The 6,700-nt window shown below is 36.3% G+C and overlaps 1 long non-coding RNA gene across 1 annotated transcript; it reads right to left on the reverse strand.

Moving 5' to 3' along the window:
• Positions 1-965: 965 nt before the first annotated feature.
• On the reverse strand, positions 966-3,849 carry LOC124154116. The gene is made up of 2 exons (XR_006863836.1): positions 3,368-3,849; positions 966-1,187 (listed from the first exon to the last, which is right to left on the reverse strand). It is a non-coding gene; the product is annotated as an uncharacterized LOC124154116 (long non-coding RNA).
• Positions 3,850-6,700: the final 2,851 nt, after the last annotated feature.

Consider the following 6,700-nt stretch of genomic DNA (forward strand, 5'->3'; position numbering starts at 1 on the left):
CTAAACAAGTGGACTGGTAGCAGTATTGTATGGTAATAAATGAGAAAAATGGCTCATACTTTTGACAAGATATTATACAGAAGGTAAATAATATTTTAAAAGAACATACCATGCACCTTTTCAAAGTGATGTAAGAATCTTTCTCAGACTTGAACATTCATTAAAATCTTAGGTAAGGAGTGTTCTTGGAAATCATTCCCGAAAATTTAGGACTTCTAAGGATATTTAAACAAGAAAGCTCTGACACTAGGTCGTAATTACAGTAAAATTTTACTCTTTTTATGCCAAAATAATGAAATATCTGATTTAACAGTTGCTTGTATACCTCTATCAGACAACTTAAGGCAATCATGTTTCACTAGAATGTGTAAAGCCGTCAACAATCCACATTAACCACTACTCAACTGGTAGATAACCAAGCACTCATGGCATAAAAGTTGCACATATTGGTAATGATGAAATGTGTATATGCCAAAGAGGGATATATGCATTAAGAACTCATTAGAGTCATCGTATCAACACACAACAAGCAAAGAGGGAAAAACTAGTTAACCAGGCCAAATATATGTCAGCTGCTCTAGAGCATTAGAATAAAGGAGCTTCCATGCTATTGAATAGATTGAGAATTCCATATCAGCAACTCACCATCAAATTTGATGTAAAGAGCACAAAAATATACCCACATATGTGAATTACCAGATTAAAGCAACGGAATAGGTAGTTAAGAGGTAATCATTTAAAAAATTACTTTTGAATAAAATACATCAAGGACAGGTAAACACTAACAGATGTGACTCTGTTATAACTAGCTATGTGGAGCAACATCAAACACTTGCTATAAATAATAGTCCGGATGACAACCCATGGAATCAGTTTTAACATATATAAGTTCAATATCATTCAGTCTGGCCTTTGAAAATGAATATAGAAAAACAGACAACAAGCTAGAAAATTTAAGAAAAAAATACATTTTGCTACTCCTGATATATTCTCTCATTAGGCAAAATACAAGGTGACACCACAAAGCCAATGCAGAAGATGATTGCTGGGAATATAATGCTGCACATGCTTCTCCTGCTTAGGTTATTTGGACTTGAAATGCAATAATTGTATCTTATCGTTGTGGCAGTTGTTCCATTATAAAGCCATCAATTCAGAAAAACCTGATGCAACAGGCAGCGATGAATCTGGAACAAAGGAATAATCTTGGTGACATTAACTGAGTGAACTTGAGTAAAATATGAGAATAAAACAATCACCACTGGCATTCACATAACATGCACTACAATTTAATGCAAAATATATGTACTGCAGAATACCTTGGTAAAAGGACTATCCACTTAGAAAATAAATAAAACTCATCCATACAATATTAAGGGTGGAATTTAGTACCAAAATATTCTTAGGCACTCAATTTAGGAGGACCTGAATTCAAGATATTGCCCACCCTGTTACTCTAACTGATGCACCCAGATGATGAGCCAAGATATGAAGAAACATTTAAGCACATTATTGAATAAGACACTCAAGTTTAATGCAGTAGAAGCATAATTATAATTGAATCCAAAGTATATTAATCAAGAAAGGATACTGAATATCAAAGTGTCAGAATGAATTTAGCAAACACGATGGTAGTTCTCAAATCCGACACAGTCATGGGCCACCAAAACAGCTTAACATAAGAGTAACCAGTGACTCAATTTAATTACTCCAGAAGGATTTTGAAAACACTTTTTCAATGTAAAGTACCAATGTGGATGCTATGGAAGTAATGAAAAATGGTATAACTGAAAAATTGTCAGAATATAAACAAAGGCAATGTGAAAGAAAAGAACTTGCAATGGATAGTTCAATCTTACATTCGAACAAACTTGTCAATTTGAGAAGCTACCTTATTTGATAGATGATAAGCATTAGCAAAGACTGCGTGCTTATTTTTCAACAACTGTGCTGATTTCTCAAAATATAATGGATGAATGAGAATGTTTACAAATACTTCATTTAAAAATATACATACGTGGTCATATCCCAGCAAAATACCAAGTGCATGTGACATATATGGAATATAAGAAAGAAAGACTTACACCACCTAAATACACTAAAATGAGGCATAATAGAAACAGACAAACTATGTACAACAGATTTTAGAAGACCATGACCCAGGGTAATAGGTGCTTATGACATGAATAAACACACAAATAAAGACATGCTCAATATCTCCAGCTCCTAAGACTGCATGTAGTCTTCAAAAAACACTAAACCTCTCCAAGAAACGAAACCTTGGATTCATCCAGCCATCGACTATGCAAAACACACAGATGATTTTTTTCCAAGGAAAACTATCGAGAAACCAATGGTCAATGATTTTGGTTGCAAGCAAAAAAATTGTATCTATTCACATTTTAATATAACATTTAAGTACTCTCTTATAAAGAAGTAAACAAATAGGACTTTTAACAATGAAAATAGCAATTAGGTACCTCTTAATTAATTATTAAAAAGTCTTCTTTCTTTTGTACTTTTAGCCGCAGTTAGTTCAAATATGGTATCACAAAATGAAGGTAGTTTCAACATCATTTGAATTGTCAATATCAGCAATGTTTTTGATTTGTAAATTAGTTCACAGACCCCAAGAATACAATGAAGCTATGAAGGGAAAGTAGAGATGTCACTTGCTTGTGCATGCTTGCCACTTTTTACTTACAATTAGTACAAATGTGAACCAATAATTAAAGAGTATGTTTAATTACCACTTTATTTTAATAATTATACTTCAGGCAGTGCCTGACATTGAGAACCTAAACTATTGAATGGACGATAAGGATACATGAATGCTTTGTTGATGCAATTCCCTAATAAATGCCCTGGCATCACTTTATCAATCCACCAGTTGTTTGTAAGAAACATTTCCAATAAACCCATTTATAAAGGGATCGATATTACTTGTACAATCATATTTGTACAGCCTAGATCTAATAGGTAATTGTTTCTCAGGCTGGTTAATAATCTAAACAGGACAACCGTTAGTGCTACTATTGAATAATTTCAAAATTTAGTCATCATAAGAAGAGATAAGTGGGCAGTAAACTTGTGTTAAAAAAGTGCTACCTGTTGAGCGAAGGTATGTTGGTGAAAGCAAAGGATGATGGAATTGAAAATGCTACTCAAGATGAACAAAAGAAAACAAAGTCCAACAACCAGATGACTGAAAGACAGTAACCCAATAGAACGGTGACACAATACTTCGTTATCACCAATGGTAATACCTTTCATCAAAATGCACTGACACTGATAACAACATAAACACACTCTCTCAGCAAATACCAAGAATGGTTTGAATAACAGTACAACCTTAATACGTACATACCACACTCGATGGCTCTTCAACTTCAGCAAAGGAAAAGACTTCAGGCGACACCAGTGGCATGTCCTTATCAGCCGGCAATCGAATATTAGACGCCTCCTCTTTGGCGTAATAGGCTTAGGACAATTTGCGACGTCGAAAATCGTCGGAACATCATTGGGCTTTTAATATTTTCCAGCCTTCCTTCCGAGTGGATTCAAATTTTGATTCGTATAAGTGCACCTGTGGCAAGGAAAACGAAGATAACTCGCAGGAATATGTTTTAATAATGATTAAATGGCTAAATAATTACGTGCATGCATTATGTAATGTATGTTGACTATAATATTAATCAAGGAAGGTTTTGCGGCTTCTAAATCGCATGAAATTACAAGGTGTAAAATCCGACATGGATTCGAGTTCAATTGCCTACAAACATTCGTTACCAACAACATAGTTCCAAAAAGGACATGAATATTACATGATTTCAGTAAGTCTTTAATAAAAACTGGTATCATTGATTGTATCACACGTAAAGTTCCTCATGATATTTCAAACGTGAAAGTACTTATATGTTACAGGTATAACTTTCAAGGACATTTACAAGTATAACTTTCACGTGACGAAATAATAACAACTTACCACATTCCATCATGTAAATAAGTTGCGTATTCTAGTTTATAGTTTAAATTAATCAATTGAATGTAGCACGGGTTACTTATATCATATATATCAATACATGAAAAACTCTCAACAATAGCAGGAATTATTATGCACTCTTCTGTTTACATTACGTACAACGTAAAACTGATTGGCAAAGGTATTAATCTTTGAAGTAAATCACAGCCTTTCATCAAATTAAGCCGAAACTAAGTAAGAACTTGATCTTCATATGAATACTTACCCAATACATTGAATTACATCATCTTCTAACTCACCTCACAAATAGTGGAAGACGACTACGGTTGCCACTCATCCATCCCCCACATTTGTAGCCATTTAGCCCTTACCTGAGGATTACAAGGAAAAACAAAAGCGCGATACACATCCCCACAACTAATGGAAGAGTTTGGTGCAGAAGAACCGCCCATCTCTCTTATTTATCAATTACAAAAATGGAAAAAACTGCACCAACTCGACGTTCCTCCTATGCAACAACACAGCCCGCCATTAATGATATGACTAAACATGGCAGGTTGCGACGACTCAACTTCGTAGTTATTATATGGCAATATAGAGGACTCTGACACGAGGTACGTCGATGCGCCTGTACCAGCCTGTACCTTTGACCAGTGCCGAAGCTTAAGAGGACGCATCACTCCCGCTCTACCGGTCACATTTTGTCTTTATTTCGTGACGTATTTATTTAAATTTTAATTTAAAATTTAAAGCAGTCATGTTCAAACTTCCAGGATATATACTTGGACCTTTTTCGATATATGTCTGGATCTCAAATTTTTAACGTTATATGGTGTGGTATTTAGAGGAGGCAACCACTATCTGAGGTCATTTGCACCGTGAAGGGAGGGTAGAAAAGAAAGGGTGGAGAGAAACCTGGCGTCGCGTTGGCATCAGTCCTCTCTTAACGAAAGGTGCCGGCGGAAATGGCTCACTGTGCTATTCGACGGATGGAGAGCTGTTGCTTTAAGTGTCCTTCAAAAAGCACTCAATCAGGGATCGGTCAGTCTCTGAAAAGCTTTGCCCATACCGGGATAAAAACCCGGGCCCACGGGGTGGGAAGCCAACATTCCAGCCTCCACACCGACCGATAGCCATAGTCGCATTCGGCTTTTCCTTGTGGTGTTCCAGTGTATGAAACTTAAAGGAAACACTTTTAAAATATCAAGATATTTAGTTTGGGCCTTTTCCGATATATTTCTGTATCCCAAATGTAAACATCTTACGTTCTGAAAATGTCATAATGAAATTTTCAAATGGATAAGAATGTAGGTACTCGATTTACCCTGAAAATATCTCATATGACAGGATAAATGTTGAACAACTGATAGGGGAATGAGGGGCAAGAGTACGCATATAACACACAATTATAGAAACTATTCATTTAAGTTCAAACAACAATTTTTATTTTTACTCTTTTTGTTCTCTGCTACATGTACTAAATTACTTATTTTCCATTGCTGCACAAATAATAAAGAACTGCCGTTATTCATCAAAACCAGTTTTTACCGGTGGAGTGAAGTTTGCAGTCCTCAAACCGCCGCTTAGTTCTTTAACCATTTACCTTGTTTTTTTAGACATATTTACGTTTAGTTATGGGTGTTGGAGGAACTGGTAAGAATTTCAAACCGCTTCGATTTTATATGTCTCTTTTGCGCTTGCAATGCTTTTACATATGACCTAATGTTCTCTAGAGAGACATGTGCCTCCCGATCAATGCAAGGCAAAGGTGCCAGCAGCGAGGTGCCCTGACAGTTTTCTGGCTGCTGCTCCGCAGTGCACACTTGGCCGGAGAAACATATGAGGCAGTGTAGTTAATGAGATTGCTACAAACCTTAGACTAACAACGTATGGTCAGAAATGACTTGAGCATGTGATGCGGTGGCCGCGCAATTGCCCTACCTGCGCAGTGTCCGCCTGTCGCTTGTCTGGTTACCAGGGTAACTGTTCCGGAGTAGTTTACAGGGGAATCCGTTCAAGCAAAGATAGGGACGAACGAACGAACGACCTCATTGCTATCCAAGCATGGTGTGATGCATGGCTGTTAGAATTAGATATGAAAAAAAATGCGTAGTAATGAATTTCTGGAAGAAGAATAAATCTCCACAACATAGCTACATCATTCGGGGCACCCTATTAAAGAAAGTTGAATCCATGAAATATCTAGGAGTTTTTCTCAATAATGATCTATCGTGGAATAAACATACTCGGGAATATAACAGGTCAAGCCAATCGTAAATTGGGTTTTGTTAAAAGAATATTTGGAAAGTGCGACGATGAAATGAGAGAAATTAGCTACTTCTCCCTCGTTATGCCCCATTTAGAATACGCTGCCAGTGTTTGAGACCCTCATGAAAAAGGCTTAATAACAGAGTTAGAACGCGTGCAAAGAAGAGCTGCCAGGTAAGTGAAAGGTCGTAACGATAGTCTTGTTAGTGTAACTGACCTCATAGATAAACTCGGAAGGGAATCTCTGTCAGACCGTAGATTGAAAAATAGACTAAACCTTTTAGATAAATTCAAGAGCAGTGTCTTTTCTAACGAAGTTAGCCATATTTTACGGACGCCGACACATTACGGAAGATCAGGTCATATAAATAAAATAAGAGAAATAGACTGTAGAAAAGACAGAGTCAAAATGTCTTTTTTCCACGATCAATAAGAGATTATAACGGCAGC

Source organism: Ischnura elegans, chromosome 2, assembly GCF_921293095.1.
Source record: "Ischnura elegans chromosome 2, ioIscEleg1.1, whole genome shotgun sequence".
Lineage (NCBI taxonomy): Eukaryota > Metazoa > Arthropoda > Insecta > Odonata > Coenagrionidae > Ischnura > Ischnura elegans.